This window comes from Orcinus orca, chromosome 4, assembly GCF_937001465.1.
Source record: "Orcinus orca chromosome 4, mOrcOrc1.1, whole genome shotgun sequence".
Lineage (NCBI taxonomy): Eukaryota > Metazoa > Chordata > Mammalia > Artiodactyla > Delphinidae > Orcinus > Orcinus orca.
The window spans coordinates 97,598,029-97,619,151 of record NC_064562.1 but is presented as its reverse complement, the minus strand read 5'-3'; positions in this window follow the sequence as shown (position 1 = coordinate 97,619,151).

The window sequence follows — 21,123 nt, the reverse complement described above, 5'->3', positions numbered from 1 at the left end:
ATTTCAATGTTTGTTGAGAAAAAGTAATTACAAAGCCATCAGGCCCAATTACAAAGCACACAGAGTCAATTGTCATAAAGTATTTAGAAAACCAAGTGGAGAATCCATCTGACCAGTGTCCTTCCATCCAAGGCAACCCAGCTCAGGGGCCTCTCGCCCCTTGTTTGTAAAAGTCAAACAATGCACTCTATAATTGCACTGCTTGTTCACTCTGCCCTTAAACATTTATCACAGAGAATTAATTTCTCCAGGAGACCTTCTCTTGCTACTCAGAAAAAGCTGATTGTTTTCCCCTTCCCCATTTCAGGGAATTCCCTGTTCTTTCATAACCCCACTCCTATCTTAACATTTTGACCTATGCACACACCAATCTAAAGTTGCTGCATGAATTTGCAAAAACTAAATACATCATTTGAAATATCATGTGCATTTAGAAATTGAGAGTGATATTAGAAGATGAATTTCAAAACTCCAGCTCCACCCCCATGCTTAAAATATGTACATGTGATAGTATACATATTTTATAAAATAAGAAATGTATATTATTAGTATAAAATATATGTAAATAAAATAAATATATCTATAATATAACTAAATATTATAGATAAAATATATATACTCATGGTGTGTGTATATATTATATATATGCATATATATTACAGTAATTACACTGAAAGCTACATTTTGCAGGTTCCACCTGTTCTGGAATCTAACCTCTAAATAACCTGGAAATGGTTAAAATAAATATAATGAAATATTGCTTGCAATAATTTATTAGTGCAGTCCCTATTTATTGACATATAATTTTTCTTATTGCTTTCTAAATAATGCTTCAATGAACCACACTATTTCAATTTTGATAGACTTATCTTAATATTAAGTAGGTTGGGTTCTGCCTCTTTGTTTTTTCTTTTTCAAAATTTTCTTTACTATTTTGGGCTCTTTCTACATCTTTACATATTTTTCATTTCAAATTTTAGTACAAATCTCTGTCTACATTTTGATTAAAATTTTTATGAATTTTACATTTATAACTTAACTAACTAGAAAGGAATTTAATTCTTCCCATAAAGGAACATGATAAATCATCAGTTTTAATTCAGGTCTTCTTTTATAAGCTTAAATAAAATGTGTATTTTTACTTACTTTTTTTGGTCTTGATATGTTCTTATTTTTAATATACATTGCCGGGTGAAGTTTGCTAATAATTTATTAATTTTGTATCTATGTTCAAAAGTGAAATTGGCCTATAATTTTGTGTTCTCAACAAACTTTCTTGTCCCATTTTGGTTTTGAAAGTCATAATCCTCTAATAAAAGGATTTCTTCTTTTCATAAGACAAGGTCCACTGCTTTCTTTAAGGTTCAATAAAAGTTTCCAGTTAACACAATCTGGGAAACATAGATGTGGAGAGTTATTTAACTTCTATTTTAGTTATTCAAATGAGTATTGATTATTTTTTTAACATCTTTGAGTATAACTGCTTTACAATGGTATGTTAGTTTCTGCTTTATAACAAAGTGAATCAGCTATACATAAACATATACATATACATATACATATATCCCCATATCACCTCCCTCTTGCGTATCCCTCCCATCCTCCCTATCCTACCCCTCTAGGTGAGCACAAAGCACCGAGATGATCTCCCTGTGCAATGTGGCTGCTTCTCACTAACTATCTATTTTACATTTGGTAGTGTATATATGTCCATGTCACCCTCTCACTTTGTTCAAGCTGACCCTTCCCCCTCCTGGTGTCCTCAAGTCCACTCTCTAGGTCTGTGTCTTTATTCCTGTTCTGTCCCTAAGTTCATCAAAACCATTTTTTTAATATATTCCATGTATATGTGTTAGCATACGGTATTTGTTTTTCTCTTTCTGACTTACTTCACTCTGTATGACAGACTCTAGGTCCATCAACCTCACTACAAATAACTAAATTTAGTTTATTTTTATGGCTGAGTAATACTCCACTGTATATATGTACCACATCTTCTTTATCCATTCATCTGTCGATGGGCACTTAGGTTGCTTCCATGTCCTGGCTACTGTAAATAGAGCTGCAAGGAACATTGTGGTGCATGACTCTTTTTGAATTATGGTTTTCTCAGGGTATATGCCCAGGAGAGGAATTGCTGGGTCATATGGTAGTTCTATTTTTAGTGTTTAAGGAACCTCCATACTGTTCTCCATAGTGGCTGTATCAATTTACATTTCCACAAACAGTGCAAAAGCATTCCCTTTTCTCCACACTCTCTCCAGCATTTATTGTTCACAGATTTTTTGATGATGGCCATTCTGAATGGTGTAAGGTGATACCTCATTGAAGTTTTGATTTTCATTTCTCTAACGAATAGTGATGTTGAGCATCCTTTCATGTATTTGTTGGCAATCTGTACATCTTCTTTGGAGAAATGTCTATTAAGGTCTTCTGACCAATTTTGGATTGGTTTGTTTGTTTTTTTTGATATCAAGCTGCATGAGCTGCTTGTAAATTTTGGAGATTAATCCTTTGTCAGTTGCAAATATTTGCAAATATTTTCTCCCATTCTGAGGGGTGCCTTTTCGTCTTGTTTATGTTTTCCTTTGTTGTACAAAAGCTTTTGAGTTTCATTAGGTCCCATTTGTTTATTTTTGTCTTTATTTCAATTTCCCTAGGAAGTAGGTCAAAAAGGATCCTGTGGTGATTTATGTCATAGAATGTTCTGTCTGTATTTTCCTGTAGGAGTCTTATAGTGTCTGACCTAACATTTAGGTCTTTAATTTTTTTTTTTTTTTTTTTTTTTTGCAGTACACGGGCCTCTCACTGTTGTGGCCTCTCCCATTGCAGAGCACAGGCTCCGGACGTGGAGGATCAGTGGCCATGGCTCATGGGCCCAGCCGCTCTGCGGCATGTGGGATCTTCCCAGACCAGGGCACGAACCTGTGTCCCCTGCATCGGCAGGCGGACTCTCAACCACTGCACCACCAGGGAAGCCCCCCTTTAATCCTTCTAGAGTTTATTTTTATGTATGGTGTTAGGGAGTGTTCTAATTTCATTCTTTTACATGTAGCTATCCAGTTTTCCCAGCACCACTTACTGAAGAGGCTGTCTTTTCTCCATTAAATATTCTTGTCTCCTTTATCAAACATAAGGTGACCATATGTGTGTGGGTTTATCTCTGGGCTTTCTATCCTGTTCCACTGATCTATATTTCTGTTTTTCTGCAAGTATCATGCTGTCTTGATTACTGTAGCTTTGTAGTATAATCTAAAGTCCTAGAGCCTGATTCCTCCAGCTCCATTTTTCTTTCTCGAGATTGCTTTGGCTATTTGGGGTCTTTGGTGTTTCCATACAAATTGTGAAGTTTTTTCTTCTAGTTCTGTGAAAAATGCCATTGGTAGTTTGATCAAGATGGCATTAAATCTGTAGATTGCTTTTGGTAGTATAGTCATTTTCACAACGTTGATTCTTCTAATCCAAGAACATGGTATATCTCTCCATGTGCTTGTATCATCTTTAATTATTTTCATCAGTGTCATAATTTTCTGCATACAGGTCTTTTGTCTCCTTAAGTAGGTTTATTCCTAGGTATTTTATTATTTTCATTGCAGTGGTAAATGGGAGTGTTTCCTTATTTCTCTTTCAGATTGTTCATCATTAGTGTATAGGAATGCAAGAGATTTCTGTGCATTAATTTTGTATCCTGCAACTTTACTAAATTCATTGATTAGCTCTAGTATTTTTCTGGTAGCCTCTTTAGGATTCTCTATGTATAGTATCATGTCATCTGCAAACAGTTACAGTTTTACTTCTTTTCCAATTTGGATTCCTTTTATTTCTTTTTCTCTTCTGATTGCTTTGGCTAAAACTTCCACAAGTGTGTTGAACAATAGTGGTGAGAGTGGACAACCATGTCTTGTTCCTGATCTTAGAGGAAATGGTTTCAGTTTTTCAACACTGAGAATGATTTTGGCTGTGGGTTTGTCATATATGGCCTTTATTACGTTGAGGTAAGTTCCCTCTATGCAAACTTTCTAGAGTGTTGTTATCATAAGTGGGTGTTGAATTTTGTCTCAAGCTTTTTCTGCATCTATTGAGAAGATCATATGTTTTTTCTCCTTCAGTTTGTTACTATGTTTGATCACACTGATTGATATGTGTGTATTGAAGAATCCTTGTACTCCTGGGATAAATGCCACTTGATCAAGGTGTATGATCCTTTTAATGTGCTGTGGATTCTGTTTGCTAGTATTTTGTTGAGGATTTTTACATCTATGTTCATCAGTGATATTGGCCTGTAGTTTTCTTTCTTTGTGGCATCTTTATCTGGTTTTGGTATCAGGGTGATGTTGGCCTCGTAGAATGAGTTTGGGAATGTTCCTCTCTCTGCTATATTTTGGAAGAGTTTGAGAAGGATAGGTATAAGCTCTTCTCTAAATGTTTGATAGCATTTGCCTGTGAAGCCATCTGGTGCTGGGCTTTTGTTCGTTGGAAGATTTTTATTCACAGTCTCAATTTCAGCGCTTGTAATTGGTCTGTTTATATTTTTTATTTCTTTCTGGTTCAGTCTTGGAAGGCTGTGCTTTCCTAAGAATTTGCCCATTTCCTGCAGGTTGTCCATTTTATTGGGATATAATTGCTTGTAGTAATCTCTCATGTTCCTTTGCATTTCTGCAGTGTCAGTTGTTTTGTCTCCTTTTTTATTTCTAATTCTGTTGAGTTGAGTCTTCTCCCTTTTTTTCATGATGAGTCTGGCTAATGGTTGATCAATTTTGTTTATCTTCTCAAAGAACCAGCTTTTAGTTTTATTGATCTTTGCTATTGTTTCCTTCATTTCTTTTTCATTTATTTCTGATAGGATATTTATGATTTCTTTCCATCTGCTAACTTTAGGGGTTTTTTTGTTCTTCTTTCTCTAATTGCTGTAGATGTAAGTTTAGCTTGTTTATTTGAGATTTTTCCTGTTTCTTGAGGTAGGATTGTATTGCTAAACTTCCCTCATAGAACCGCTTTGCCTGCATTCCATTGATTGTCGTGTTTTCTTTGTCATTTGTTTCTAGGTATTTTTTGAAATCCTCTTTAGTGATCTCTCAGTTATTTAGTACTATATTGTTTAGGCTCCAGATATTTGTATTTTTTACAGTTTTTCTTTTTTCCTGTAATTGATATCTAGTCTCATAGTGTTGTGGTCAGAAAAAATACTTGATATGATCTATCCTGGAGAATGCTCCATGAGTACTTGAGAAGTGTCTTCTGTTGATTTTGGATGGAATGTCATATAAATATCAATTAAGTCCATCTTGATTAATGGATCATTTAAAGCTTGTGTCTCCTTATTTATTTTCATTTTGGTTGATCTGTCCAATGGTGAAAGTGAGATGTTAAAGTCTCCTACAATTATTGTGTTTCTGTTGATTTCCCCTTTTATGGCTGTTAGCATTTGCCTTATGTATTGAGGTGCTCCTATGTTGAGTGCATAAATATTTACAGTTGTTATATCTTCTTCTTGAATTGACCCCTTGATCATTATGTAGTGTCCTTCTTTGTCTCTTCTAATAGTCTTTATTTTAAAGTCTATTTTGTCTGATATGAGAATTGCTACTCTAGCTTTCTTTTGATTTCCATTTGCATAGAATACTTTTTTCCATCCCCTCACTTTCAGTCTGTATGTGTCACTAGGTCTGAAGTGGGTTTCTTGTAGACAGCATATATACAGGTTTTGTTTTTGTATCCATTCAGCCAGTCTATGTCTCTTGGTTACAGCATTTAGTTCATTTACATTTAAGGTAATTATCAATATGTATGTTCCTATCACCATTTTCTTAATCGGTTTGAGTTTGTTATTGTCGGTCTTTTCCTTGTCTTGTGTTTCTTGCCTAGTGAAGTTCCTTTAACATTTGTTGTAAAGCTGGTTTGGTGGTGCTGAATTCTCTTAGCTTTTGCTTGTCTGTAAAGGTTGTAATTTCTCCGTTGAATCTGAATGAGATCCTTGCTGGGAAGAGTAATCTTGGTTGCAGGTTTTTCCCTTTCATCACTTTAAATATGTCCTGCCACTCCCTTCTGGCTTGCAGAGTTTCTGCTGAAAGAGGCTGTTAACCTTATGGGGATTCCTTTGTATGTTATTTGTTGTTTTTTCCTTGATGTTTTTAATATTTTTTCTTTGTATTTAATTTTTGATTGATTAATATATGTCTTGGCATGTTTCTCCTTGGATTTATCCTATATGGGCTACTCTGTGCTTCCTAGAATTGAGTGACTACTTCCTGTCCCATATTAGGGAAGTTTTCAACTATAATCTCTTCAAATATTTTCTCAGTCCCTTTCTTTTTCTCTTCTTCTTCTGGAACCCCTATAATTCGAATGTTGGTGCATTTAATGTTTTCCCAGAGGTCTCTGAGACTGTCCTCAATTCTCTTCATTCTTTTTTCTTTATTCTGCTCTGCGGTAGTACTTCCACTATTTTATCTTCCAGATCACTTATCCATTCTTCTACCTCAGTTATTCTACTATTGATTCCTTCTAGAGAATTTTAAATTTCATTTATTATGTTGTTCATCATTATTTGTTTGCTCTTTAACTCTTCTAGGTCCTTGTTAAACGTTTCTTATATTTTCTCAATCCTATTTCCAAGATTTCGGATCATCCTTACTTTCATTATTCTGAATTATTTTTCAGGTAGACTGCCTATTTCCTCTTCATTCGTTTGGTCTGGTGGGTTTTTACCTTCTCCTTCCTCTGCTGTGTGTTTCTCTGTCTTCTCATTTTGCTTATTTTACTGTATTTGGGGTCTCCTTTTTGCAGGCTGCGGGTTTGTAGTTCCTGTTGTATTTGGTGTCTGCCCCCGTGACTAAGGTTGGTTCAGTGGGTTGTGTAGGCTTCCTGGTGGAGGGGACTGGTGCCTGTGTTTTGGTGGATAAGGCTGAATCTGTGTTTCTGGTGGACAGGATCATTTCTGGTGGTGTGTTTTGGGGTGTCTGTGACCTTATTAGGTTTTTAAGCAACCTGTCTTCTAATGCGTAGGGTTGTGTTCCTGTTTTGCTAGTTGTTTGGCAGAGGGTGTCCAGCACTATAGCTTGCTGGTCGTTGAGTGGAACTGGGTCTTCACATTGAGATGGAGATCTCTGCAAGAGCTTTTGCAATTTGATATTACATGGAGCTGGGAGTCTCTGGTGGACAAATGTCCTGAACTCAGCTCTCCCACCTCAGAGGCACAGGCCTGTTACCTGGCAGGAGCACCAAGACCCTGTCAGCCACATGGCTCTGAAGAAAAGAGAGGAAAAAAGAAAGAAAAAAATAAAATAAAGTTATTAAAATAAAAAAAATCAATAAAAACAAAAAGAAATTAAAAAATAATATTAAAAAACAGAAAGAAAGAATAGAGCAACCAAGCCAAAAATAAACAAATCCACCAATGATAACAAACACTAAAAACTATACTAAAATCAAACAAACAAACAAAAGTCTGACAGACAGAACCCTAGGACAAATGGTAAAAGCAAAGCTATATAGACAAAATCACACAAGGAAGCATACACATACACACTCACAAAAAAGAGAAAAAGGAAAAAAAAAATATGTATATATTTTTTAAAAAAAGAACAGAGCAATCAAATCAATAAACAAATCCACTAATGATAATAAACTCTAAATACTAAACTAAGATAAAGAGAAAACCAGAAACAAATTAGATGCAGAAAGCAAACCCCAAGTCTTCAGTTGCTCCTAAAATCTACCACCTCAATTTTGGGATGATTCATTGTCTATTCAGGTATTCCACAGATGCAGAGTACATCAAGTTGATTGCGCAGATTTAATCCACTGCTCCTGAGGCTGCTGGTAGAAATTTCCCTTTCTCTTCTTTGTTCGCATAGCTCCTGGGGTTCAGCTTTGGATTTGGCCCCATTGCTGCATGTCGGTTGCCTGAGCATGTATGTTCTTTGCTCAGAGAAGACAGGGTTAAAGTAGCAGCTGATTAGGGGGCTCTGGCTCACTCAGGCTGGGGGGAGGGAGGGGTACTGTATGTGGGGCAAGCCTGCGGTGGTGTCACATTGTAATAACCTGAGGCACACCGTGTGTTCTCTCGGGGAAGTTGTCCCTGGATCACAGGACCCTGGCAGTGGAAGGCTGCCCAGGCTCCCAGGAGGGGAGTTGTGGATAGTGAGCTGTGCTTGCACACAGGCTTCTTGGTGGCTGCAGCAGCAGGGTTAGCATTTCATGCCCATCTCTGGTGTCCGTGCTGATAGTCATGGCTCGCGCCTGTCTTTGGAGCTGGTTTAGGCAGTGTTCTGAATCCCCTCTCCTTGTGCACTCCAAAACAATGATCTTTTACCTCTTAGTCTGGGAAAAAGTCCAGACTTTTTCCCAGACTCCCTCCTGGCTAACTGTGGTGCACTAGCCCCCTTCAGGCTGTGTTCACGTAGCCAACCACAGTCCTCTCCCTAGGATCTGACCTCCGAAGATGGAGCCTCAGCTCCCATCCCCCACCTGCTCCGGCAGATGAGCGGACAATCCCCTCAGGCTGGTGAGTGCTACTCCACACTTAAGGAATCTCTATGCTTTTCTCTCTGCATCCGTTTTGCTGTGCTCTCCTCCGTTGCTCTGAAGCTTCTCCCCTGCCCCCTGCCCCCCGTCTCTGCCAGTGAAGGGGCTTCATAGTGTGTGGAAACTTTTTCTCCTTCACAGCTTCCTCCCAGAGGTGCAGGTCCTGTCCCTATTCTTTTGTCTCTGTTTTATCTTTGTTCTTTTGCCCTACCCAGGTATGTGGGGATTTTCTTGCCTTTTGGGATGTCTGAGGCTTTCTGTTCATGGATCGGCTATGTGTATCAGTGATGTCTCTTAAGTTTTTTGTGCCTCTGCAATTGGAAGGGTAGATTTGCCACAATTTATATTGTATAATCATATAATAATCTATTAAATCACGGAATCATAATTTATGTAACCTACCCTCATTATTTTCAAAAGTTTCTGTGCCATTATATTTTAAGCGTTCCTTGTTAAAGTATGGAGTTATACTCTTTTAAGGGAATAGTACAATCTAATAACATTTGTTTCAGTCTCTATTATATTTAGGCTTATTTATGCTTTGCATGCTATTCTTTGCTTGTATTCTTTTCTCTGTGACTTATATTCAGTCAACAAAAGTTTCTTCTTTTTTTCCCTCTGCTGGCTGTATGTTATATTTTTCTAAGTTTACTTAGCTTATTTATTTACTATATTTATTTACTGCATTTCACTAATTAACACACTAAATTAAAGCTTACACACATAAATTCCATAATCAAAGCATGGCCTAAAGTTGAAGTATATTTTCCCTAAGGGCAAGTAGAGGTGCTATTACTAGAAGTGGGAGTGGAAGAAAGTTGAGTAGGAGGAAACATATGTAGTGTTTTCTTTAATCACATCAAAACAATCTCTTAAAGTAGCCATATATCATATTTAACTACAAAATTCCACTTTGATTCTGCATGGAGCACAATCATGATTGCTGTATTAAAATGTGCATGGATAGCAAATGTTCAGAATCTTTTCCATGTTCCACAATGTCATTTAATTAAAATTCTTGTGAAAGACTTTGAAATAGACCAAAAAGTGTCTTTTCATTGAAAATAATGTATGGAGTTTGTGTCTTTCATTGTCTGGGTTATTTAGTTTTTTTACTACTTTGTAAGATGTAGACAATGAATAGCAATGCAAATTATCTTTTTCTATAGATATACAAATGAATTCGTGTGTTGGAAGTGTAATTTTTACCCTCCCTACACACACACAAAATTTAGTTTTACATTTATAAAGCAATTTTTTTCCAGATTCCTGATTTCCTATACATGTATTGGCTTTTTGGAATCATGGTGAACAAATTTTTCCATTTTACTTGCTTCTTCATTAATCATTTACTCAAATAGTTATCTGAAATGTGTTAAATTTATATTTGTACTAGAATTACAATTTTAACTGTAAAATTCATTATTTAATAATGGATACTTAAAATAGAGTTTGGGTATAAAATGAAAAGGTTTTCAGTTTTGTGTTTTTCAATCCTAAATTAAAGATTATTGATCTGTAATTTTTGATCAGCCAGCATTGCAGTTGAAAATTCTGTTGGGATTTTTGTTTTTCATATGTAAACTTTATCTTTTTTGGAAGCTTTTATCATTTCATAATTTATAAGGTTATTCTGTCAATTATAATCTATGCTTTTTAACACATAGCATGTTCTTTATATGTGAAACCTCAGTTTTTCCAAGAAATCAGAGAATTATTTTAGCCCTTTTTCACTTCTTAGTTTGTTTCATTCTCTACCTATCCTCAACTATATAATTTTCCTTCCATATTTCTTGGCATGTGTTTTCTTTAGGTTTAGGTAGATTTCTTCCAGACTTAGAGATATTGGATAATCTCTCCAAACTCAAAAATGGTGAAAAATGACAGAACTGGAATTTAGAATCAGAAGCTCGTCCCTTAACATCAAAACTTTTAGGTTATTTTCTGTATTGTCTTATAGAACCCAGAACTACAGTCTGGAAGCTTACGGTGGTTAGTGGACTTTAAAATCAATGATCTATCCTATTTTTATCATAGATATAGAGATCAAAAATCTGAGAAAAGTGGAATTTCTGCACCTGTCCAACTCAGTTTACACTTTCACATTTTCTCATTTTATTTTCTGGAGAAAACAATTATAACATGTGCTTATATAATTCTTCTTATGTAACTACATCAAAACTTAAACAATAACCTGGATTACCTAAATAGAGGATTATTTAAATAGAGATTTGAAATTGTGTGTCTACTGCACAGAAAATTACTGATGTTTCAAAAATACAACTACCAAAGGAAACACAGATTTAAACACTGAGGTTTCCAATTACAGAAAAAGTACAAGTGACTCAGGCATGACTATAGCATATTGGAGGTACTTAAGTATTTCTTAGGAATCAATAAAAGCTCTTTTATTAAAAGCTATTATTTGTGCAAGTGTACAAACAAAACTAAACCAGGGTAATTTGAGTGCTGAAGCAATAAGCCCAAGTAAAATGTAAGCCACGGTATTTGGAAAATAAGTAACATATTGTTAACAAGATCAGAACCATGTTCTTAGCTATGCCAGTTATCGCTAGATGCTTAGTGAGAGGAAAACTTGTATCTGCAGTGAGAATCTTGTGTACATCCTTTATGTTTTGTGTATAAAAGTATGTGAACTACACTTGCCATTACTCCTCTTATAAATGTCAGTCCAGTCATTCCTTGTGTAGTTCTTGAAAAGCTCTTCATAGAGAAACACAGAAAAAAAAAAAAGCCTACTAATTTAGGATTACAAGTATATAGTTCTCTATCTGTTTATACCTGAATGGGTTGGACCCCACATGACACTAGAACATACAAAAGCAGGGAAGCAGTGGAATAATTTTGGAGAATTCTCTTGAACAATCTTGTCTTAATGTGTCACATATTTCTCTTTGTGTAGTTATTACATTGACATAGGACACATTTTAAATGTAACTACTATCCTTTTGATTATCAATTGGTATGCAATATGTGATTTACTTTTATGTAAAACCACAAGAAACTTTTTCCATCTCTTTAAACTACAAAAAGTATCTCCAGCATGGGGCTTTTGACAACATCAACTCAGAGAGTTTTTGCTAAAAGTAAAGGAATGTAAAAGTAAATTTATAATATTTGCACTATGCAGGATTAAAGTTAACTCACTAAAAATTTACAGGATAAGTCTGACATGATCTTCTAATGGGTGTTTAGTTTTCACATGTGGGTTTGAAATTATCTATGACAAAGTTTATTGATAACTTTGAATTATTGATAATAACCGATTTCTTTATCAAATTTGGATTTTTCTATGCCTTTCCTTTTTCTCTATCTTTTTCATTTCCTTAAATCTGTTAACTTCTTCTCAAGGACTGAAGCAGTCAGGAGGTGAATGTTCTATCTTGGTTTAACTAGCCCCACAGGAGTACTTCAGAGGTAGAAAAAAAGAAGCATAAGACTCAGTGAAGGACAAAGGGAAAAAGGACTACGTGTTGTGAAAATCAGCTTATGATTCCTGGTCCCTTGTGATACATTATAACACACCTTACTGAAGACTAATAGGAAATGTTCTGAAAGTTTCAATTTTTGTGTTCCTACTAAGCCAAAATTCAGTTCTTAAAAATACTGCTAATACATCACATAGAAAACACACAATCCCACATAATTTTGTCACTTGTTGAGATGTGGTTCATTACTTTCTGCTGGTTAGGATTTAGTTAGTCTCTTAGCAGTGGGCCATGTTTTAAAAGTTTAGAATCGGGCTTCCCTGGTGGCGCAGTGGTTGAGAGTCCGCCTGTCGATGCAGGGGACACGGGTTCATGCCCGGGGCCGGGAGGATCCCACATGCCGTGGAGCGGCTGGGCCCGTGAGCCATGGCCACTGAGCCTGCACGTCTGGAGCCTATGCATCCGGAGCCTGTGCCTCACAACGGGAAAGGCCACAACAGTGAGATGCCTGTGTACCGCAAAAAAAAAAAAAAAGCTTAGAAGCTAGTAATAGAAAAATACAGGATTTGCAGTAGCAGTTTTATTTTAAAAATTCAGACAACTATCCCAGCTTTTTCTTTAGTTCAATAGGGAATTTTATTAAAAATCTTCACTATAAATGTGGACAGGTAATAATATTTAGCAAATATATTTGAGTTAATTAAAATGTTTGTTTGCCAGATATTTGTAAGTCTACTATGTACAATGAGGATAAAATTAATCTTTTTCATTTGGTATCCATAATCTAATATGGAATTTTTCATTCTCTCTCTCTCTCTCTCTCTCTCTTTCTCTCTCTCTCTTTCACACACACACACACACACACACTCAACTGTTATTCAAGGTCAAATGAGAAAAATCCCTTAAGAAAGATTTAACATAGTTTGAATTAGGTGATTTCAAGTTGAAGTTGTTGTTGAGGATGTACATAACCCTTGATTTCCATGGAAATTTGAGGAACAATTAAAGAAAAATCTTTTCAAAGTTTTAAACAAGCAGAACAGGAATTTTACCTCTGTTTCAGGGATTTAAAAAAAACAGTTGTATGCTATTTTTAAAATAAGATGCTCTATGAAAAAGATTTCAGTATAAAATATTCAAGCACATTAAAATGACAGCAAGTCATTTTACATAGCAACTTCACAATGATCATTGGTTTCAATGGATACATCATCTGCAATATCAATTTATTATGATTTTTGTATGACTGTTAGTCTAATTGAAATTTCTATCAGAAAGAGGCAAATATCAATCATAGGTGTTTTCAACTGCTTGTTCCAAGTTCAAAACCAACTGATAAAAAATATACATGACATTTTATCTAGGTGAGTACATCAATGGCATAGAACCTAGAAATATTAAATTGGAACAGACCTTGAACCAAACTTGCCGTACGTGTGTTAAATGCAGGCAAATGGAGAGTAGGTGACTGGTGCAAAATCCTTAGGTAATTGGTCACATGATATGCCCTCAAGGAACATTTCCCAAATCCCAGCCTATTGTAATCCAATTCAGAAAGAGAATTGGAACACCATGGGGAGAAAAAAATTCCTTTTCCAAATATGTCTCTATAGATCAACTTAAAAAAGGTAGACAGATGTGTGAAAATTAATCTTTATATCATATTTGTATTAGTTATTAAAATGGATTTAATGAATTTAAAAGTCAAATATTTTCTTCCAAAGATAAATGGTAATCTTGAATTACTGATTATTTTTGTCTTTTTTAAATAGAAATGCCTTAAAGAGACCTAAATGTGTATGAAATATAATCATCCTCTGAAAACTTTTTAAATACAAGGACTTAAGACAAAATAAAATTTAAAAGAGATACAAAATTTATCATTGACTCATTAAAATGAGTTCAGAAATATAAATGTAAAACTATTAAAACTCACTGCTTGTAGGAATGTGTTACCAGTTGGAATCATTAAATGAGGAAAAATAAGCTCCATGTCTTTAGAGATTTTGGTTGGAGGGAAGGAGCACATAGGCCCTGGAACGACTTGCTCTTGGATTAATTAGCAGCTCCATTATTTTCTAGTCTTGTGACCTTGGGAATTTTTAGTTCTCAAGTTCTTCATCTGAAAAATGCATAACTTTCAATTATAGCTCTTGTGAAGATTAATAAAATATTCCCTATGAAGATTTTGGCACAGTACTTGGCCCATGTTAAACTCAATAAATGACACTTATTTAGGGGTTCATCAAACTCAATTATTGAAACACTTTAGGATGTGTAAAGTGTGTTGAAGGCTATTCCCTAGACACTATAGTCAGCAGGTCTGGAAAACAAGAAATTAGAAGAGACTGAAAAATAAAATTATCCTTGTGGAAAGTAATCTCATACATAAAATCCACATCCTTAAATGATCAGAGAAACAAATGAAGTTTATTCTGATTATGACTAAGTGTGTTCACCTTTGCTTAAAGAAAGAAAACCAATGAATTTTAGACAAAGTATTTGTACTCTCTCCTTTATTGATTTTGACCTACTACTTCCTACTATATTGCAATTTGATTTCCACCTCTACCCCACTGCTACAATTATTCTGCCATAGGATGGCTACACCTTTTAATTACCAAAGCAACAGATCATTTTCTCTACTGCTCTAACAGTATTTGCATACAGTAATGACTGTCCTGTTTTAATCTCTCCCATCTCAGGCACTTTACTTATCCTATCTGTGCATCGAGTTTTCTTCTCTGTAAAAAAAATGAAATAATAGGACCTACATGAAAGTCTTTTTTAATTATTAAAGGAGTTAATGCTTATACGGTACTTACACCACCTGAAATATTAGTAATCACTCAAAGTGTTGCTGATTGACGATTTCCTACTAAACCATTAATTGTTGGTTCTTCTCATATCTCTTTGACCATTCATTCTTTGGATAATCTTCATCCATATGATAAGAAAGATGTAGTGAACCCTGAGGTTATGTTTTTACTCTTTCCTTTATTCTGTTCTTATGTGTATCTGTTTTCCTAAGTGAACTTGTTTTCTCCTAATTCTTCTTCTGTACTCCATATATTGTTGGTTACCATGGATACAGCCACTTCCCGGTCCACATAACCAAACCTCTCAGTTGAACTCTTAATCTTTATTTCCATCTGATTTCTGCACACATATGACTGTATATCTCGTGGAAATCTCATACTCAATGTGTTGAAAATTACATCATTGTTTCTTGATCCAAACCCACTCTTCCATTTTAGCCATTTATCATTTAATAATGGAGTCATTTAAGTCATAATATTCAATAATTCTTGTTTGAAGATATCATATTAGTTATAATTATAGCTAATATAAATTGAGTGTTAGCTCTAGACTAAGCACTGGGCTTAATACTCACATGGTGCCAGGAGTTACACATATCAAGTTTTAGTTTTTCACATCCTAAAAATATCTAGCTTCTAAATTATCTGTTAATAATCTCTGTCACTGTTACTTTCTGCCCTCAACTCTTCCTTCAAATCTTTCTCTCAAATCCATTTTATACACTTCTTACTAAATTTGTGTTTCTAAAATGTACATTTGGCCATATCATCCCATTGCATGAAATTCTTCAATAGATTCACCCCATAACTTACACCATAATATTAATAGGCCCAGTAAGTAGTCCTTCACTTTTGGTCCCTGCTTATCTTTCTGAGTCATTCTTTCTATTCTTTACTGTTCCTCAAACTCCTGCCAACCAAGTAATTACTGTTTCCCTGAGTGTACTATAAACTTTTCTATATCTGTGCTTTCCCTGTGAGATTTCTTCTACATAGGAAATCTTTCTCTTTCTCATATAATAGTCCTCATCATTACAGCCAACATTTATCAAGGGCTTAAAATGAGTCACACTGTTCCAAGCTCTTTACATTGATTAATGCATTTGTCCTAAAAACAATATTATAAGGCAGGAGCTATTGTTAGCTCTACTTTATAGCTAAGGAAACTTAGAAAGATTAAATACATTTCCAAAGTTAAAGAGCTTTTATGTGATAGAATCCATGCTCTTAATCACCCTGTTTTTCTTGGAAATTACTTCAGTCTCACCTCCATGGCATCCTGAGCTTTAAGCTCCTTTACCTAAGGTTTTCGCATAGCGTTTAGGATTTATGTCTAGTAACCCTGCTATTGTATTTATGTAATGTGTCTACCTTACCCTTTAAACTCTCAACAACCTGAAATGGTGGAATATGTCTTTTAAATGTATCGAATGAATGTAATGAATTTTCTTTTATCCAAACAGGGGTTTCCCTGGAGAGTGAAGAAAAAAAAGAAATAGATTTTGTACTGGAGAGAATATGAAAACAAGATAACATTCTTCCTACTTATAGAATTTTGAGGAAAAAGTTATTAACTAAATGGTGGACATCTTACTGACCATAAATGCTTGGTAATAGAACACAAAAACAAACATTTTCAAATAGTGTGCACTTATAAATGAAAGCTCAGGAATACGAGATTGTCCTATGCTTTGTTTATACTTGAAAGGGAACATGATGCAGAATAGCCACATTGACTGGGAGGAAAAGGTGGATTGTATGGAAGTATTGGTAATCAAAGCAGGAACCATTTCATTTTAGAAGTCAAACAATTAGCTATAAAGGAGGACTGATTCTGGAGCAGCAGGGTGTTCTGAGGAAAAGCACTGGTCAGTGTTCAAGGATATAGAGATAGTACCCGAGCGAGGGGGCACTCTGACCAAAGGTAAGCAAGGCCAAGATCTGCAAAACCTAAAGAAACAATAGATTAAGTTGAGAGAAAATGTTCCAGCAAAGGAGAATATCCAGTTAAGTGACTGGAGAACATACTAGGTCCAAAAGAAACAGGAAGCACCACAGCAAAACCAACAATGCACTTCGGAGTCTTCATATGGTCACCACAGAAAACTCAAAACTCTTGCCAGATCCTGCAGACATGGAAGTTTATTTACTCTGGCAAATTTAATATTAAATGATTATGGGATCAAGTGATACCATCTTATCTATTAGGGAAGAAACAAGATGGCATGTTTTATGAAATCCCTATGTGTATGTATTCATAAAATCACATAGAAGAGTTTGATTGAAAATTTTAAATAAGTCACAAAGGCTGAACAGTATAAGAAATGATAATACACACAGCAATTTAAAAGAACACAACTGTGACTTTTTTCAATGTTGCAAGAAATTTCCCGTTTGTATGATTATTATTAAAATAATATTAAAACGCTAAACTCACTGCCCAGCAGTTATATTCCTTTAAACATTAAAAAAGAAGAGTCCAGGGACTTTGTTTAACTATATAATTGGCATTTAAATTTAAGAACACAATTCTGACATTTTAAATATACTCTTGCTAAATAGTTATAAGATATAAAGAAACTATGTGGATAATCATGCCAGCTTTGAGATAATTCGTATTTAGGGAAATGACAATGTGCTAAACTAAAGGAGAGAGAAGGATAGTAAGAGAGAGAAGAAAAAACTTGGATTATTTTGAAAATTATTTGACTTTTATTTAGTTTAATAAATAAAAGTTTGTTTATAATCTGCTATTTCAAAGCCAACCTTAATAATTATGAAGCAATAAAGGATTAAGCATATTTAGTCTTTATAATAAGCTATAGTATAATTCAGTATTACTGAAGATGGAGAGGAAAGAAAAATTAACAAAAGTAAACATTTAGCTGCATGTAAAAAAGTGACAACATACATCATAGTTTACATATATTTAACTCTAACATTTTTTCCCTTGATCAATAGATGATGTAGTATTTAAAATCTCCACTTACCTTTTAAAATTTCAGCACATATATTGGCTAAATTTAGTGTGCATTGGAAGAGTTACAGCTATTTTCATTTTGCGACAAATTAACAGGACCTAAGACAAACAGAAACTGAATAAATTCATCTCTTCTTTTCTACATCATGGGATATTTTTCAGTCATCTTCATCATATGGACATGGGAAAATATTTACAATACATCTTTAAGCAAAGAAACATGTTATAAACTAAAATGGAAACAATGATAACTTTCAAGTATTGTTAATTGAATGTTCTTCTCTGTTTGTACTTTCCATGTGCCTTCCAGTATTCTGCCTTGTATTACTGACGTAAAATAAAAAAATAAAAGTATCTACTAATTTTCTGTTTAGATTTATTTAGTTGAAGATACTAGTCTAGGCCACATGAAGGAAACAAAGATAATTAACATGGAGAGTGCTAATTCTCATCTCAAGGAATTTAAATCTAGAAGAAGAGGAGTCAATAAGTATAATTAAAAACACAAATAAATTATGTTCATATAAAACATTTGTACATACACAAATATACCATTATTTGTTTAAAAGAAGACAAGTGTAACATTTATATTAATTATTCCTATAGCTTGTTTTCTTTTTCTTTTTAATTTTCCTTGAAGTTTTATCACTATCTGGAATTATATTGCTTGTTTGTTTGTGTTCCTGATCTGGAAGAATTTCATAAGTTCAGTGTCCTTATTTGTCTGATTCACTATAATGTCTACACCAAATCCTAGCTTCAGGTCAATTTATAGCACACAAGTGCTCAATAAATATTTGTTGAATTAATAAATGAATGTTTTCAAGGATTAAATAGATACTCCATATAAGCTCTCAGTACAGTTGTGTACACAGTAATCCCTTATAAATATGAACTATTTATTGACTTGCTATTATTTTTAAATGATTCAGAATGTTATTAACAGGGAAAGTTCAAAAGCAAAAATGTCACTTGAGCTTGTTCTTAAAGGTCAATATTTCAGCAAATGGGGAGATGGGAAATTTAAGGCAAAGGAAATGTCAGGATGAGTCAGAAGGTAGACTATGGAACTGAATTTCTGGAGTGCAGAGAGCAATGCAAGTTAATATGTTGGCACTAAAACTCAGTAAAGAGGGTTTAGTTAAATATAAGTGAAACAATTTGGACTTGATCCTAGAGGAGCAAAGAACTACCAATTTGTAAATTTCTTGAAGGAAATCATATACCTTTTTACTCTTGATATCAACCACCAGGACATAATTCTGCCCCATAAGGAGCAGGCTGGATGGATGATTAACTAATTAACAAATTGTTGAAAAACACTATCTGGGATAGTAACATAATATAAAAATTGTATTGGGAATATAAAACTGGTTATGTTTAAGATACAGTTGATTGGAAGAGATTGAAGTACTGAAGACTAGATAAGAAGGTTGTTTAAACAATTCAGGCATGAGGTAACAGGGACCTAACTTGTGACTGAAAGAAAGGAATTTGACTATGAGAAATAATGTGAAGAAAAACATGTTCACTTATGTACTAATTTACCTGTTTTTAGTATATCATGTAAGACCCTCCATAACACTATTTCTAGTGCTTTATCTCTCTTTATTTACTTTCATTAATTGATTCTTACACTATGAATACTGTGTGTGGTTTTTTGTTGTTTGGTATTTTTATTTATTTTTTAGACGTAAAAAAATTACTTTCTAAAAGCATATGTAAATGCTTTACAATATTATATAATATTATATAATATATTTTATATTTGTAATTTATATAATCTTAATTCCTGCCTAGCAGAAAACATTATCTGGTCTTCTAAACTTTTAAAGCTAATTTTTTCCCCTTTTATTTCTACTTCACTTAAAGTCAGTTATAAAGTCACAACTGTAAAATAAATACTTTTAAAAATACAAAACTTACATTTCAATGACAAAAAAATAGGCAATGATCATGAAAATCTACTGTACATTTTGCCAAGGTCGGCAAAATGAAAGACAATATGAAAAGGTCAATCTGCAAATACATCCTTCACAAAAACTCTCTCATGAATAGAAAAATCATCATTTAAGAATATGTATGTTTATAAATCTGGACACTAAAAACAAGATGGGGGCTAGGGGTGCTAGATTTAAATATGTGGGCACCAGGACCTCAAGATTAAACTTCTAAAACTAGCATTTAATTCAAAATAAAATGAATATTTCTAGCACATAACAATTGTATAAAACTATTTTTTTCCTTAATAGAAATGAGATGGGGCATTTCTTAACAATAACAACTTAGTAATCATCTAAGAATAATTGTGGCGATACCCCCATCCTCCAACCTCCAAATCTAAGCCCTAGTCACTGGTATAAAACAAATACTTTCCATGAAATTATCTTTCACATTACTAAAATACCCTCACTTACTTGGAATAATTCATGCTTAGAATATTTCACACACTTGTTTTTAGATATGTGGAATTACCGGAGCTGAGAATTTTGAAACCGTCTATGTATTACTAATAGTTGAATCTTTGCTGAGAGATAATAATCTTTTTACTATACATTAATTGGATGTCCTTAAGCATACTTGATCAACCACTGTAACAGTGATGCTGGTGGTAATAAGGGTTACTCTCAAAATTTTCCTTTTAAAAAATATATAATCCATGTAACACTAAGTAGCAAATATGTTACATTGTATTACATTGTACACTTTCTTAAGAAAGGATAACTGTTTCTGGCCCAATTTGGAAGAAAAGAAACAAACTAATAATGGTACTCATTACCTGTTTTATCACTGATTAGCTACGACTAACTTTGCGGTACGCGGGCCTCTCACTGTTGTGGCCTCTCCCGTTGCGGAGCACAGGCTCCGGACGCGCAGGCTCAGTGACCATGGCTTACGGGCCTAGCCACTCCGCGGCATGTGGGATCTTCCCAGACCGGGGCACAAACCCGTGTCCCCTGCATCGGCAGGCGGACTCTCAACCACTGCACCACCAGGGAAACCCCTACAACTAACATTTAAATGATAGTTTATGTGATATTAAGCAAAAACTGAAAGTCATTATAATTCTACCAAAAGAAACAGACAAAAAAAAAAAAAAATGGGAAGCATTTTTAAATGAGCACAACGTAGGTCCCAAAGATTACACTATGATTTTGAATTTTCAAAGCAAAAGGTTTCTATGTATAATTTCTGTGAATATTTCTTATACTACAAAGATTAATTTCAAAGTAAATGTAGGCTAGCTCAACCCTACCTTTTCAAAGATAAATAGCAGATGAACTAGAAGTTCCCTTTGCTAAAGTGCACCACCTGAGCAAATCAGCTCTGGCCCAGCTACTGAGCTTAT